Genomic DNA, 18,003 nt, shown 5'->3' with positions numbered 1-18,003 from the left:
ATGCCCCTCAGTAGATGAATGGATCAAGAAAATGTGGTATATATACACGATGGAATTCAATGCCTCCATCAGGAAGAATGACATTGACCCATTTGTTAGGAAATGGAAAGGCTTGGAAAAAATTATATTAAGTGAAGTAAGCCAAGCCCAAAGAAACATAGGTCCCATGGTTTCTCTTATTTGCAATATCTAGTATATGTATGAGTCAAGCAGAAAAGATCAGATAATGTGATGTTAGGAAAATGAACCCTTAGATATGTATTTAAATGTTTTTTTTTCTTTCATGCATTTGTTTCTAACGCACTTATAAGATTATCTCTTTGTTGCTTTCTATGTCCCTCCTCCACATTATAACCCCTGCTTTCACTATATTTGATATCAGTATAATTTGTAAAGGAGAAGGGAAAAAACAAGTCGTTTAAGGATAGTGGTGGACCCGGTGCAACAATGAGAAGTACAAGTTGTCATGTCGAAAACGAATTTTACAACTTTGGTGGGGAGGAGGGTTGGGTGGGGTCGGGGGAGGCAGGGAAGGCATGTGAAGGGTAAACAAAGGAGGAGGTTGCAATGCTTGATAAGATATGTACTCATTATTTTGCCCATGTAATTGTTACCCCTCTGTACATTATGTTCACAATAAAAATAAAAATAATAAAAAACATTACCAATTTAAGGCCTAATAATGAAGAGAAATATATGGACTTCTCTTGCAACTATGAAAATATTTGGTGATAAAATGGAAGTAGTGTAAGTTCCTGCCTGGTTGGAAGGTAGACAGGCCAAGACATTAGGTAATCATGCATGTGAACAATTTTTCACTTTCTTGGCTTTAGCTACTTTTGAAATGGTAGGTATCACAAACAATCATATTTTGATAAAATGCCTTCTAGTATGAACAGTTCTGGCTAAACTGTTCATCTCTCTATGATCCCTGTAACTAAGATTAGTTTTGTTCCAGTAATACAATCTATGCTGTCAGAGTAAGATATTCTGGTTGGTCTGTTCTTTCATGGAAGAAGGGTAAAGGGTCAGGTAGACATTTGTGCCAATAAGACCTCATTTGGGAAAATTTCAGCTCCATATATTTAGAAGTAGCTCTTAAACAAGGCTTACTTTGAATCCATTGGCTTCACAGAGCTAACACAGTTGGATAAATAAGTACTTGAAAAAGCCGTCTCCTTTGGACTTAGCTATAAATACTTGAAAGTATGATCAAATTCTAAATGAAAAAGACTTAAAATAGTCATTGACAAAAAGATTGCAAATGTGAGCAATCAACTGAACAACATATTTTTTTCAACTATTCACAGAATTTTAGGGAAATAAGATTAATAGCATTTTTAGGAACAATAAGGTTTCCTTGTTACAAATAGGCACCTAAGCATATAAGCCTGTATAAATATTTCATCATTAACTACTTAAATTTACAGGATACTACATTCTTCAGCAGCTTGTATACAAAAATTACAACAATACAGAGATTAACATGGCACTTGTACAACGATGATATGAAAATTTGTGAAGTATTCAAAATTTTTCATTCTTCAGATGCAAGAATTGAAAAACACCTATTAAAAAGTTGGTTGGTTACAAAATTACAAGTGTAACAATACACGTAATTCATATAATTAAAAGTTACTTTGACATCAATATATTAAATTTTCACCTTAGAAAGGCCTTTACATAGCATAACCTTTACACAACTTTTGAAATTAGACAACATTGTCGTTTTATCCCAAAGAAATATAATACTATAATATCAAATGCAGTTTCTTCCAAGTGGATCTTCAGACCTGGTTTGACATATTGGTTCAACAGTTCCAGTGTATTTTTGCTATCTCAATTTCCAGCAGCAAGATGCAAGGGGGTCAAGAAGCCTCTAGTTTGGGCATTGTTATCTGCATCATGAAGAAGAAAGAAGCCACTCTGGTATTATTACACGTATATGCACTGTGCAGGGGTGTCCAGCCATCTACAGTTATTGCATGTGCCCCTTGAGCCACCAACTCATGGACAATGTCTAAGTGTCCACTGTAGACTTCCCGATGAAGAGGGGTATACTCATAGTCATCCCTAGTATTCACATGAGTGGCCTTTTTGGAAAGTATTCTCTGCACTGTAGTAAGCTGGTTATTTTCAGCAGCCCAAAGAAGAAATTTGCTTGGATCCTTCTCCATTTTTTTCTTGCAATTGTTACCTTTCCTCACTTTTTCATCTTGTTCCTCATCTTCATCAGAATTGCCTAACCAAATACTTTGAGTGCTAGTGGAAATGAGGTGTCCATGTATTTCCCTAATAGTTCATGTTGGTTGAACTGGTCAGAAATATCTGGTGAATTTTCTGCGTATGTTATTTCACCATGATTTATTTTCTTTTTCCATTTTTACTATTCAAAATTATTCTAACTGGAGATTAGGGAATAAATGCAGAGCAGAGGAAAGATGTTCCTCCATATTCAAAGGTACAGACTGAAAATGAGGACCAGTGGTGTCTTCATGTGGAACTTATACTAGGAATGAGAAAATGTGAAATAATGCCTTCTATATAAATGATTTGGGAAATGGCAGTGCAGAAAGTGAAATGATGCAACCCAAAATATAAAACAATATAAATAAGGATAATTATGGAGTAATCATATTATCTATGAGAGCCATGAAAGAGAGAGATGAGCTATCCACAAAATCCATGCCTCTGATCAATTTATAGAACAAGCAGAAATTTGTTTTAAAAAAGATGGAAATAGAATTTATGTATTTACTTGAAATTAGTAAATACCTTTTTAATAGAATACATAAGAATCTAAATCCTTGATAGTACTAGTAACAGATCTGACTGAAATCAGTTGAATCACACTTTTCCTGTACAATGAAGGAATAGGTACAGGCTAGGAAAGCAGCTAGAAAAGGCAGGCCGATTGTATCTGTGAGAAAACTTTGTGGAAACTGGTATTGAGGATTACTTACTGGTGACCCACTTGCACTGGAAGCATGATTCTGAACTCTTGCTTGCTGATTCTGAACTATTGCTTTGATCATTATATTCTCCAAAAAGAAAAAGTCAGAATTGATAACAAAGGACTACTAATCCATTTTGACTTTTCATTAAGCATCTTCAGTCATCAAAATCACATGAAGACAATAGACAGGCCTATTTTTTTAGATGAAAATAAGTGTCTTTAGAAAAACAAGGAATTTAAGTAGTCTTCCAAAGGACTTCTATTTTACTTACTGCATTATACATTTTTCCTAATGTTGAGTAACAATAAATAATGGATCTATTAGAAAGCTCTTAAAGCTCATCTGTTCAATAATGAGTTCTCTTACACTATATTATGGTGTTTTTTTGTATGGTCTTAGGAAGAAATTTACATTACTAACTTGAATTTGTGACAGGACAATATCATGACTGTACATCTTTCTTCTATACTCTTAGTTTTACATTATTACCTTAATATGTGCATTAAATAAGTATAGAGGAAAAATTAGAAGCCACACTGGTGGATCATGGCTTTAATCCTAGCTAATCAGAAAGAAGAAATCTGAGAATTGTGGTTTGAAACCAGACCAAGAAAAAAAGTCCATGAGATTTTGATTTGAAAGTAACCAGCAAAAGCTAGAAATGGAGCTATGGTACAAGCAGTGAAATGCTAGCCTTGAGAAAACTAAAACAAAAAAATAACAAATTCTGGGACAGAGCCAGGCCCTGACTTCAAGCTCTAGTATTAGCATCAAACTAATTAAGTAATTAATTAATTAAAAATAAATTAAGTGGTCACATGTGGAGAAAATGCTTGGGGATATCACCCAGCCTCTTATTTCAAAAACTACAATCTACCAAAAAAATGTATTTAATTAATACTTGTGTAAATAGAGTATTTTCATCACCCAAATGCACATCCATGCTCAGTTACCTTTGCAAAGTAACTCTGTTATGTCTGGAGTACCACAAAACATTATCACTTAAGTAGAAAGCATTGCAACATGGGTTCACTCTATCTCTCTAATGGATTTTTCTCCACACAAATACTCAAATCTTATAATTATTCCAATTCTTTGAAGTCATAGCTTTTTTCTTTAACATCCATAATATTAGAGTTTGAATTTAGTGTCTTGTGTCTCCTAAATGGGTGTTCTTACCAGTTTGTCATGCCCCCAGACCTAAATTATCCAGATTAATTTTCAGATAGAATCTGGCTTCCTACTTGTGTATGATCATGGGCTCAGTCCACTTGATGTTATTCTTCCTGGAATTTAGAATAACAGGTGTCTGGCATTGTGTACAGATCTTTATGTCCAGTCTGGGCTTTAACCACTATCCTCACAACAGTAGACTCCCATATAGTCAGTTTTTTCATAAGCTTATCATAGCTGATTTTTTAAATAAATCTTTGCATTTCCTGCAGGTTCTTGAGTACTGAATTAACTTGTTTTACTTGGGTTGGTTTGTTTCATTTGAATATATGTATTCAGTCGTTCCTCACTTTTCCTTTGGTTTCTTTCACTCAAGTTCTTACCTAAAGTGCTGAGAAACCAATTCTTCTTTCTCAAGATAGTCTAGGTGAACTTTATTTATTCCAAAGCAATTTCAGTAATATTTAAACATCTTCATATATATGAATGGTATACAAATGCTAATCACTGAGAAGGGTCAGTTTATTTTAACAGCACTCTTTGGCATTCACAGACTTATCATGAATTATACCAATATAATAAAACTCAGATGCTTGCCAGGAGGAGAAAAACCTATTACTAATTGTTTGACAGAGGCTTCCCTTCTCGTGAATGAAATACGCTGCTTGATGCAGGGTTTCACAGAATCATATTGCTAGGGAGAGCCTAAAAAATCAGCTAACACTACAGAGTTGAGGGAGATTACTTGAACTCCTGAATAATTTACTTTTATGTCAAATAAAAGCAGGCTTCCAAAAAGAGAGTAGACTTTAGAGAAACATGATGAGTTTTATGTAAATAGGTGCTTAGCTGACTTTGTTAATTGGTGGACTGATACAGGGAAATAAAGTACAGCAAGGTAAAAAAATAAAGAACTCTGCATTGAAATACTCATTTGTGTGTGTGTGTGTGTGCGTGCACACATGTGCGTGTACACACACACGCATGTGCATTGCTCATGCATGCATTATTCATTGCTGAGGCTTGATAGTGCCTAGACACTATCCCAAAGTTTCTGTGGTCAAGGATAGTGGTCTAACACTTGAGCCACTACTCCACTTATGGTTCTTTGGAGATAATCACATGTATTGTCATGATTGGACTGGCTTTGAACAGTGGTCTTCATATCTCAGCCTCCTGAGTAGCTAGCTAAACTGATTCAATCTCTGAGTAGCTATTTAAAATGCTGCCTGTCCTCTATGCTTCACTGCTGTTTTATACTTTTCCTGAGGTAATCACAAGTCTAAGTCATATATGTCTAATTGCTTAAAAATATTTACTGCTTGGCAGCAGGGCTCCCAACTGTACTCTTAACTACTTAGGAGGCTTGAGAACAGAACCCAGGCCACATTTTAGTGGACTTCCTTAATCTATAACTGGGTGCATTGGATCATTTCCACCATCCTGCACTATCTAGAGACTAAAATTGGAAGGACTGCAGGACTGAAGGTCTGGTAGATAGTGCAACTCTGATGCCTTTGATGATGGGAAGACTAAAAGGACAGATCAGGTGCATGTTCTTGTGGAAAGGGAACCCCTATCCTAAAATTAACAACTGATATGATGCCAGCTTAGCAAGAACAATACACCAAGTTGAAATCCCCACCAAAATATGTATATACTTTAACATCCAAAACATAGTAGAATCTGTTCTTTGCTCTAATATAATCTTTATCTGATTATCATATGATGTGACAGAATAGTTTCTTCGTTAAACTTACGATATATTTAAAAGGATCTAGAAAATTCTTTCTCACTTCTAAAGTGCAAACGAATGGCAAATTGCCTCATTTCTTACATATTTGACTACCACTAAAAATTTGTCTAATGATTATTATAGTAATATGTTCTGATTTATTACTTTACTGTGTAACAGTTTTTAAACTTTTTGCTTCTCTGTTGAAGTTTAAGTATTTAAATTGTATCATCAAAATATATTCCTTGGGTACTTGGGGCAGTTCATTACTAAGTTTTTAACCAATGGCTTCTAAGAATTCTTTTCTTATTGTTAAAATATTGTACAGAGGGGTTACAATTACATGGGCAAGATAATGAGTAAATTTCTTATCAAGCATTGTTGCCTCCTCCTTTGTTTCCACTTCCCATCCCTCCCCATCCCCTCCTCTCCCCCCCTACCCAATCCTCCGCCCCTCCATAGCAAAGTTGTAAAGTTTGGTTTTCAACATAACCTCTTGTACATCTCATTGTTGCAATGGGCCCACCTGTATCTCTATTTAAACAATTTGGTTTTTCCCTCCCCCTCCAAAAATTATACCAACAGCAAATACAGTGAAAGCAGGGGTTATACCGTGGGGGAGGGACATATAAAACAACAAAGAAATAATCTTATAAATATGTTAGAAATGATCGCATGAAAGAAAAAAAATTGAATACTTATCTTGGGGTTCATTTCACCTAACATAAACTTATCTGACCTTTTCTACTTGACTCAGACAAATTCTAGTTATTGCAAATAAGGGAACCATGGAACCTATGTTTCTTTGGGCCTGGCTTACTTAACTTAATATAATTTTTTCAAGTGTTTCCATTTCCTAAAAAAAGGGGCAATGTCATTGTTTCTGATGGAGGCATAGAATTCCATCTAAGAATTCTTTTTTTTTTAAATTTTATTTTATTTTATTTGTGAACATACTGTACAGAGGGATTACAATTACATGGGCAGGATGATGTGTACATTTTTACCAAGCATTGCAGCCTCCTCCTTTGTTTACCCTTCACCTCCCTTCCCAGCCTCCCCCTTCCCCCCCAATCCCAATCCTTGTCCTTCCCCCCTTACCCCCCCTCACCCCCCCCCCCCGCACCGACGTTGTAAAGCTCCTTATGGATATGACAACTTGTACTTCTCATTGTTGAAACAGGTCCACCTGTATCCTTAAACAATTGGTTTTTCCCCATCTCCTCCACAAGTTATACTGACATCAAATATAGTGAAAGCAGGGGTTATACTGTGGGGGAGGGACATACAAAGCAACAAAGAGATAATCTTATAAATACGTTAGAAACCCATGCATGAAAGAAAAAAACCTTAAAATACATATCTAAGGGTTCATTTTCCTGACATCACATTATCTGACCTTTTCGATTGACTCATACATATACTAGATATTGCAAATAAGAGAAACCATGGGACCTATGTTTCTTTGGGCCTGGCTTACTTCACTTAATATAATTTTTTCCAAGTTTTTCCATTTCCTAACAAATGGGGCAATGTCATTCTTCCTGATGGAGTCATAGAATTCCATTGTGTATATATACCACATTTTCTTGATCCATTCATCTACTGAGGGGCATCTGGTTTGGTTCCATATCTTAGCTATGGTAAATAATGCTGCAATAAACATAGTTGTGCTGGTAGCTTTAGTGTGGTCTTGTTTGTAAACATTTGGGTAAATGCCCAAAAGTGGGATTGCTGGGTCATATGGGAGTTCTATGTGAAGTCATTTGAGGAACCTCCATACTGCTTTCCAAAGTGGTTGAACAAGTTTACATTCCCACCAACAATGAAGTAAGATTCCTTTCTCTCCACATCCCCTCCAGCATCTGTTGTTATTAGAGTTCTTGATTTTTGCCGTTCTAACTGGTGTGAGGTGATATCTCAATGTTGTTTTGATTTGCATTTCTTTTATGGCTAGGGATGTTGAACATTTCTTCATGTGTCTATTGGCCATCCTTCTTTCTTCTTCCGAGAAGATACTCTTTAAGTCTTTCCCCACTTATTTATTGGGCTGTTGTTTCTTTGAGGATTTGTTGTTGGGGGGTTTAATTTTTTGAGTTCCAAGAATATTTTAGATATGAGACCCTTGTCCGTTGTATGGCTAGTAACGATCTTCTCCCAATCCGTAAGCTTTCTATTGATCTTGCTAGCTATGTCATTTGCACTGCAGAAGCTCTGCAACTTTATGCAATCACATTTGTCCAACCTTTCTTTGATTTGTTGTGTTTCTGGGTCTCTATTCAGAAAATTTCGGCCTGAGCCAAGGAGACCTAGGGTTTCTCCTATTCCATCCTGTAATGTTTTCAGAGTGTCTGATTTGACTTCGAGGTCTTTGATCCAATTGCAGTTGATTCTGGTGCAGGGTGAAATATAAGGATCTAGCTTTAGTTTTCTACATGTAGTTAACCAATTTTGCCAGCACCATTTACTGAAGAGGCTGTCTTTCTTCCATTCTATTGTTTTAGCTCCCTTATCGAAGATTAGATGGCTATAGGTCTGTAGGTTCATTTCTGGGTTTTCAATTCTATTCCATTGGTCCTGAGGTCTGTTCTTATGCCAATACCAAGCTGTTTTGATTATTATGCCTTTATAATAGAGTTTGAAATTTGGTATTGATATTCCTCCAGCAGTGTTCTTTCCGTTGAGGAGTGTGTTTGCTATTCGGGGTCTTTTATTGTTCCATATGAATTTTTGGATTGTCTCTTCTATTTCCTTGAAAAATGAGGTGGAAATTTTGGTAGGTATTGCGTTGAATTTGTAGATAGTCTTGGGAAGTATTGCCATTTTCACGATGTTAATCTTTCCAATCCAGGAGCATGGGAGGTTTTGCCATTTTTTTAAGTTCTGTGTTGATTTCCTTTTTCAAGATTTTAAAGTTTTCATCATAGAGGTCCTTCACTTCTTTTGTTAAGATAATTCCTAGGTATTTTATTTTTTGTGGGGCTATTACAAAAGGAGTTGCTTTCCTAATTTCAGCCACACTTTTCTCATTGTTGGCATACAAAAAGGCCATTGATTTTTGGGGGTTAATTTTATAACCTGCTACTTTGCCAAAGTTTTGAATCAGCTTGAGTAATTTGGGAGTGGAGTCTATGGGATTCTTTAAGTACAAGATCATGTTGTCTGCAAAGAGGGAGAGTTTTATTTCTTCTTTCCCTCTTTGTATCCCCTTTATATCTGCATCTTGTCTTATTGCTGTAGCTAGGCATTCTAATACTAGATTGAAGAGAAGTGGAGAGAGTGGGCATCCTTGTCTTGTTCCTGAGTTAAGAGGAAATGGCTTTAGTTTTTCACCATTGAGTATAATGCTGGCTGCAGGTTTGTCATATTCTGCCTTTATTGTATTGAGGAAAGTTCCATGGATTCCTAATTTTTCCAAAACCTTCATCATCAAAGGGTGTTGAATCTTGTCGAATGCTTTTTCTACATCTATTGATATAACCATGTGATTCTTATTCTTGCTCCTGTTGATGTGATGAATAATATTAATTGATTTGCGTACATTGAACCAGCTTTGCATCCCTGAAATGAACCCTGTTTGATTGTGGTGTATGATTTTTTGGATGAATTGTTGAATTAGATTGGCCAAAATTTTGTTGAGAAGTTTTGCATCAATGTTCATCAAAGAAATGGGCCTATAGTTCTCTTTCTTTGATGAGTCCCTGCCTGGTTTTGAGAAGAGGGTTATGATGGTTTCATAGAATGTACTCGGGAGTGAGCTTTCTCTTTCAATTTCATTAAAGAGTGTGAGCTCTGCTTTGAAGGCTTTGTAAAATTCGGCTGTAAAACCATCTGGTCCTGGACTTTTTTTAGCTGGGAGGTCTCTTATTGCTGTTTCTATTTCAATGCTTGATATGGGCCTGTTAAGATAGTTTAACTCATCTTGATTTAATTTTGTCATGTCAATATTTGCTAGTAAAAGGACCATTTCTGTCAAGTTCTCAAACTTATTAGCATAAAGTTTTGAGAAGTATTCCCTTATAATGTTCTGAATCTTGGTTGTTTCCGTGGTGATGTTTCCATTCTCATCTCTGAGTTTATTAATTTGGGTGTGTTCTTTTCTTTTTCTGATAAGATTTGCTAAGGGTCTGTCAATTTTGTTAAGTTTTTCGAAGAACCAACTCTTTGTTTTGTTTATTCTTTCTATAGTTTTTTTGGATTCTAATTCGTTTAATTCTGATTTAATTTTAATAATTTCTTTCCGTCTACTGGAGTGGGGTTTATCTTGCTGCTCTTTTTCAAGAAGGTTTAGATGTGTCATTAAATTGTTAGTTTCAGTTCTCTCCAATTTGTTGATGTAGGAGCTCAGAGCTATAAACTTGCTTTTGAGTACTGCCTTTGCTGTGTCCCAGAGGAGCTGGTAATTTGTGTGTTCATTTTGTTGAATAGCATGAACATTTGAATTTCCTTTCTAATCTCTTCCATGACCCACTCGTGATTCAGCAGTGTGTTTTTCAACCTCTATGTGATACTGGACTTTCTTTGGTGGCTTTTGTTGTTGAGTTCTAATTTTATAACCTTGTGGTCTAAAAGAATATAAGGTATAACTTCAATGCTTCTGAATTTAGACAAGTTTGCTTTGTGGCCTAGAATGTGGTCTATTTTAGAATACATTCCATGTGCTTCTGAGAAAAACGTGTATTCTGATGCTGCTGGGTGAAATGTTCGGGAGATGTCTGTTAAGTCTAGTTGATCTATCCAGCTGTTTAGATCTGCATTTTCTCTGTTGAGTTTTTGCCGAATTGATCTATCTAGTGGGGAGAGTGGTGTGTTAAAATCCCCAAAAATTAATGTGTTTGGATGTATGTGGGATTTGAGGGAAAGTAGTGTTTCTTTGATAAATTTGGGTGCTCCATTGTTTGGCGAATAGATATTTAGAATGGTAATATCCTCCTGAAGGAGAGATCCTTTAATTAGTATGTAGCAACCTTCTTTATCTCTTCTCACGAATTTTAATTTGAAGTCTATTTTTTCTGATATTAGGATTGCAACTCCCGCCTGTTTATGGGGGCCGTTTGCTTGGTAGATTTTGTTCCAGCCTTTAACATTGAAGATGTGTTTGTTTTTACGGGCAAGATGTGACTCTTGAAGGCAGCAGATAGAAGGATCTTGTTTTTTAATCCAACTAGAGAGTCTATGTCTCTTAATTGGAGAGTTCAGTCCGTTAACGTTAAGAGATAGGACTGAGAGGTATTTGGTAGTTCCTGCCATGTTATCCGCCTTCTTGGGGGCTGTGAAAACTGGGTTCTTCCTATGGTTCTTGGATTCTCAGTTTGGGTGCAGTTTCTTGGCTTTTATTGTGGTCTTGTTGGTTTTCTATGTGTAGGACACCATTAAGAATCTTTTCTAGGGCTGGTTTGGTGGAGATGTATTGTTTCAATTTTTCTTTGCTATGGAAGGTTTTTATTTGACCTTCAGTTATGCAGGAGAGTTTAGATGGGTACAGTATTCTTGGTTGATAGTTGTTTGTTTTTAGGGTATGGCATACATCATTCCAGGCTCTTCTTGCTTTGATTGTCTCTGCTGAGAAATCTGAGGTGATTCTAATTGGTTTCCCTTTATAGGTGATTAACCTTTTCTCCTTGACAGCTTTAAGGATCTTTTCCTTGTTCTGAGTTGATCCTGTGTGGATTATAATGTGGCAGTGGGATGTCCTATTCTGGTCTGGTCTATTGGGGGTTCTAAAAACTTCTTGTATCTGAATAGGCCTATCTTTTTATATGTTTGGGAAGTTCTCTGCTAGGATCCTGTTAAACAAATTCCCTAGACCATTAACTTCTGTTTCTAGGTGCTCCTCTACACCCATTATCCTTAGATTAGGCCTTCTGATGGTGTCTTCCAGGTGTTGGATAGATCTATCATATTTCTTGGACTTGTCTTGGATGGTTGTATGTTCTTTCTCTATAATATCTAGGCTGTCTTCAATCCCTGAGATTCGATCTTCTGCATGGTCTAACCTGCTGTCAAGACTCTCTACTTTGTTTTTTATCTCTTTTCCTTCCATTTGGTAGGCTTTGATGGCTTCAAGTTCTTTGTTGAAGCTCTGTTTTAGGTCTTGCATGAATTTCTTTACTTCCTTAATTTGGTGTTCAGTGTTTGTTTTCAAATCACTTAGTTGATTGGTTATGGTTTCTTTGGACTCCCATTCCTTCTGTTGGGTTCCATTCAGCATTCCCTTTGTGGTGTCCCTGACTTCCTTCAGCTCTTTGTTAATGGATTCCATGAATACCTTTAGTGATCTTTGTGTATTTTCTATCTGCTCTCTCAATTCCTGTATTACTGTTTGATCAGCTTCCTCCCGTTCATGGGATTCCTGCAGTTCTCTTTGAGTGTTCTCAGCATGCTCAGTCCATTCCTCCCTTTCTCTTTGAGTATTCTCAAGTTGCTCACGCAAATCTTATATCAGTTTTTGAGTAACTTCCTCACGCTTATGATATTCCTGTATAAACTTTTGGGATGCCTCCTCTCTCTCCCTATCACACTCATACCGAGTCTTTTGTAAGTTGTCAAACTTTTCATTTATCATGTTTGCCAGCAGTATTTGTAGAGCTATTTGGGAACTTTCCTCTGGATTATTCCTTATCTGTTCTGTCCCCTGGTTATCAAGATTGGGAATTGAGATAACTGGATTTGCCATTTTTCTTGTGTTTTTCTGGCTTACTCTGCCCATTTGAGATGAAAATATCACCAGTGTTGTGCTAGAACTCTATCTTAAGGCAACCATCAACCAAAGTTTGCATTTGTACAGTCAATAGTCTACAGATACAATCTAGTTCAACAGATACATCTAGTCAGCATCAAACAACTATATGTTAATGGGCTTTGAACCGCAGAGAAGAATTTGGAAAACCAGAAATTATTAGGGTTAGGGAGAGATGTGTGTAAAAATTAGGAATAGATTGGTGTGGGGAGGCACAGGGAGAGTTAACTATTTCCTAATCTCAATGCAGGAAGTAGGTTGGGTAGGATGCAAGTAGAGAGAGAGAAAAAAAGATGAAAGGGAAAGGGAAATGGAAAGAGACCAGAAAAAAATAGAAACGTAAAAATTAATATAATTATGGAGATTAAAAGACAATCTATTTAGAGAGGAATGTGAATATATTGGGAGAAGGGGAGGGACATAGAGGAGATGTGAAAAACTTGAAAAAAATGCTTAAAATATTATATAGGTATAAAGAGGTAGTACTGCTATTAAGGAAATTAAGTCTCAGAGGTTTTGAATTGAGTAATAAATTTGTGGATTAAGTGTGTACACAATGGGAGATAGGGTCTACTAGTTAACTACGGGTTTATCTGAGGATGTGCAGGACAAGAGTTAAGTCACATAAAGAAGAACAAAAGAGAGGAAAAGGTGAAAAGGATAAAAAAGGGAGAAAAAAAGAACAGAAGTTCAGTAGAGCTAAACAAAAAACAAAAAGATAATTAAAAAAGAAAGAAAAAGAGAAAGAAGACAAGAAAAGAAAGAAAAATGCACATTCACGTATTCCTAAATTAAAAATTATAAGAGGAAAAAAAAGTTACTGGAAAATAATTTTTTTTCAAAAAAGGCAAAAATTAAAGATTAATAAAAGTTTTAGAAAAGAAAAAAAATTATATATATATAAGGTACCAAAAAAAAAAAAACCAGAAGAAGAAGAAAAAAAAGTTCTTTGATTTTTTTTTTTTTTTGGGGGGGGGGAGGTGTGGGAAGAATCCTGTATTTCCCTTGTGTCTGTAACCAGCCTCTTGTTGGAGTCTCTGGTCTGCTTGAGGTCCTGTGGCTTGATTGGTTTCTTAAGTCAGTTTGTTCAAACAGGTAGAAAAATGCTCTGTTTTACCCAAGATTTTGAGATCCCCCTCCCAGGTTAGTTTACTGGGAGGGTGATCTGCTTTGAGAATCACAAAGGAGGGGAATGCAGTGATGAGGCTAGGTTCTGGGTAGAGTTGAGGCCTTTCAATAAACAGCAGCTTTTCCCTGGGGCTATTTTGTGAAAAACTCACAGAGCCCAGCCTGGAGCCATTCTCAGGGTTTCTATTTTTCAATTGATTGTGGAGGCTGCTAGAGGGAGGGGCAGCCTCTGGCTCTGGTTACCCAGTGGGGAAAGCCACTCCTATGGCTGGCGCCTGAGCTGGGTGACTTTTCCCTGGATGGAGCTGAGTCTGGCAGGTCACTTCACCATTAAGTTTTTGTGACCTGCTAAATGACTCGTTTTATTCCAAGGCCTGAGTTGGAGCTAGCAGCTCCTCCGAGCTTTGAAGGTATCTAAGATGGAGATCTCCGGTCCTGGGGGGGAGGGGTGGCCTTCCCTCCTCTGGTCCCTGAGAAGAAGTGAGGACGTCAGGCTTCTACTCACGCCGAGTCTTGGTTCCTGGGTCGTCTGGTCTGCAAACTGCAGGATGAAGATGTCCGCTCCTTGTCGGTTCTTGCTGGTGTTGAGTAGAATCCGCTCACTCGCTGTGTCTGGCTCCTTCCTCCCGGACTCTCTGTGGCTCAGGTATGGCCTCGGCCACCTCCGCCGCCACAGCCACTGCTGCCGCCGCCTCCGCGGCTGCTGGAAAGTGCTCAGATGTGTCTCCTTGCCTTAGCTTCCCCTCTCTTGCCTAACTCTCTGTCCTGTGATGGCACACTTGGTGTGATTCTCTGGCTTAGGACTGTTCACTGGAACTCTAAAGCTGCTTTCTATGCGAGAGCTTGTTCAGATTCCAGCTTCTCCTCTGCCATCTTCCCGGAACTCCCCATCTAAGAATTCTTAATTGGTATATTATTTGGTTTATTTTTAATTTCAATTTAATTTTATTGTAAAGGAAATTTACTTAGGGGTTACATTTTCATAAGTAAGATAATGAGTACATTCCTTATGGAAGGAACATTGTTATCCCCTCCATCAATTTTTTTGTACACTCATACAACTACTGATTCTTTTGCAATTGCTATTGATCAATGGGTACTTTTTCTTTCTTTGTTCATGCATTTATATTATAAAATTGATATGCAGAATGTTTACTTGTCACCTAAAGAGTACACTTCATTTTATTTTCTAAATTTCAAATTTTGAACTTAATTACTTATTTTCTTTTGTTTCATTAGGGTAATTCTTTTTTCAGAGCTGTAGGATTAGTTAATTTAATTGCATGATTTTCACACATGTAAATTAATCAGACACATATATTTTGCTTTTAAAATATTTAACATGTGAATATATAAAATTATTTTCTTAATTTTATATCATTGGTGAACTTAACTAAATTTATTTTCTTATAGTTCTAAACATATTTTTCCAGGTCACAAATACTAACTGTATTTTCAAGAAGCACATACTTTATTAAGAAAGGCTTCATTACCTGGTCACTTTTTGAAAATTTAATTTCTTGTACTTGAATTTAAAAAAGTTTGAGCTGGGCATGGTGATTTGTGGCTTCATTTTCTAGCTATAGGAGGAACTGCAAATAGGTTTGTAATTTAGGAAAGCCTGGGAAATTATGAGACCTTATTCTAAAAATATCCATAGTGAAATGATTAGAGATATAGCCATCCATCGCGAGATATGGAGCACGCACCTGGATATCATATTCTAAATCTTGAGTTAAAACACCAGTAATCTCAATCTTTTGTCAAAATAAAACGATACATGTTTCAAAATGTTTATTATTTAAAACTTGTTTGCAAAGGTTCTCATGTGTTCTATTTCTTAATTTTCAATTTACTTAATCTATAAGAATCCAAGTGTACTGTCTTTTATTTCTCCAAAACTTTTAAATAGTATTAGCAATATTATTATTTCATATATTAACCTTCTTTTACTATTTGTGATAATTTCCTCTGTTTAATATGATAATATCAATATTCCAAATGTGTGTACGTGATGTGTGTGTGTGTGTTTGTGTGTGGTTTCTTTCTGCCTTTTGAAACAAAATACTAATGGCATACAGCTCCTGTATGGTCCATCATTCTGTCCCCTCTCACTCTCCTCTGTAGTACAGCTCTCAGGTCATTATCATTCAGCTTTATTATGCTGTAGTGTTATCTAAATTTTAACTCATTCCTAAATTAATTTTAGTGGCTTCAAGCATTCTCTAAAGACATTTTTCTATATATAATATCTGGGGCCTTGTGTTTTCACAAGGTGCAAAATATTAGTAACTATCAAACATCTAGATAACTGTGTTATTGGATATTGGTCCACCTGCTCAATAAACTCGCATGTAAGTTCAAGGAATACAAATCATTCAGAACAATCTTGTAAAATGGTGTAGCTTGAGCTCTCATATTAGATTTGAATCTTATTACCATGTTTAGTAGTTAGGACAAAATAGCTCTACTGTAAGAACAGACACACAGAAGAATGTAACAGATTTATCAAAAATAAATTCTTAGTTTTATGGTCAAAAGATTTTTAAAAGGATGCTATGAACTTTATCAAATAAAAATAGAATTTTAAATAGGTGTATTGGCACTATTGCTTCTCTAGATTTAAAGAATGATCTTGGACTGCTACCTTAAACCTTATACAAAAATTTGAAATAAGAAATGATTATCAAACTAAATGTGAGATATAAAAACCGACAATATGTAAATGTAAAAATTCATGACATTGGATCAGTAAAGGTTTCTAAACATTTGACATGGAAAACATTAGTGGCTAAAGAAAAGCAAGAATAAACGGGTTAATATCAACTGATGACCTTTCAAAATTCTATGAAAGAAGTGAAAACCTATCCAACCGACAGAGGGCACATATTTGTTAATGCTACAATGTTAATTCGACAATGATCCTGAGTCTTAACTACTTTTATATCTTCTAATTACATATAAATTTTTTCCTGAACAGGTTATTTCTTTAAAGAACATATGTAAATTAATGGTCAATAAGAAGAGCAAATGAATTAAGCTCCTCTTTAGTAACTAAGAAAAAATAAAAATAAAACTCATTTCTATGACCATAATATAAAAAGATGACAGAAAATATAGTAATGCATTTGTGGAGAAATTGATATACTCTAGATAGTAGAATGATTTGTATAATACTGCAATCAATTTTGCAAGCAAGTTTTCAAGTCTTCTAAAGGTCAAAGAGAATTGTATATGATCTAGCCATTACACTTCTATGTATTAGTAAAGAGAAGTAAAAAACTTATTTGGACAGGGAATGTAGTTCATTGACAGTGCACTTGAATAGTATGTGTGAGAATCTGGAAATAATCCCCAAAACAAATTTTGAAAAGACACACTATAAAGGATATATGGAGGACAAATTCGTGTAACTTAATTTTGTATCTATTTTAATGTCTGTTCTAAAATTTACAGCATTTCTTTTTTATTTATTTTATTTTATTTTATTTTTATTATTGTGAACATACTGCACAGAGGGGTTACAATTACATGGGCAAGATAATGAGTACATTTCCTATCAAACATTGTAGCCTCCTCATTTTTTTACACTTCACATCCCTTCCCAGCCTCCCCCCACCCCCCACCCAATCCTTTCCCCCCCCTCCAAAGTTGTAAAGTTCGTTTTCGACCTGACAACTTGTACTTCTCATTGCTGCAACGGGTCCACCTGTATCCTTATTTAAACGACTCGTTTTTCCCCTTCCCCTCCACAAATTATACCGACATCAAATACAGTGAAAGCAGGGGTTATACTGTGGGGGAGGGACATACAAAGCAACAAAGAAACAATCTTATAAATGCGTTAGAAACAAATGCATAAAAAAACATTTAAATACATATCTTAGGGTTCAATAAAATTTACAGCATTTCTATTTGAAGAAATGCAAATTTGTGAAAATTAGGGTTGGAAAACCTCTGATGGTACCCTTCACTTCCAAAGCACTAAAGTGTATACAAAAAAGGAGATAAATATATTACATGTGAATTTCATGTCAGCAATATATATATATATATATATATATATATATATAGTTAAAAATAATTCACACAAATTGCAGAATACCTAAAAAGATGGTTTCGTTGTTGGCTAAAAATTCTTTGTAAACTAGAGTTTTTAAAACAAAGATGTGATTCTGTTTATTTTGTTTATTTTGGTTTTTTTTTGAGTTTATACAGAGATAACTCAATCAAAAAATGTATGTGATAACTGGAATATCTAGGAATTATGC

General features: G+C 35.7%; 1 pseudogene; it reads left to right on the top strand.

Moving 5' to 3' along the window:
* Nucleotides 1-1,438: 1,438 nt before the first annotated feature.
* LOC122107705 lies at nt 1,439-1,538 on the top strand (annotated as a pseudogene).
* Nucleotides 1,539-18,003: the final 16,465 nt, after the last annotated feature.

Source organism: Dipodomys spectabilis, unplaced genomic scaffold (assembly GCF_019054845.1).
Source record: "Dipodomys spectabilis isolate Male_0828 unplaced genomic scaffold, ASM1905484v1 ptg000052l, whole genome shotgun sequence".
Taxonomy (NCBI): domain Eukaryota; kingdom Metazoa; phylum Chordata; class Mammalia; order Rodentia; family Heteromyidae; genus Dipodomys; species Dipodomys spectabilis.
This window is presented reverse-complemented; position numbering and strand designations above follow the sequence as displayed.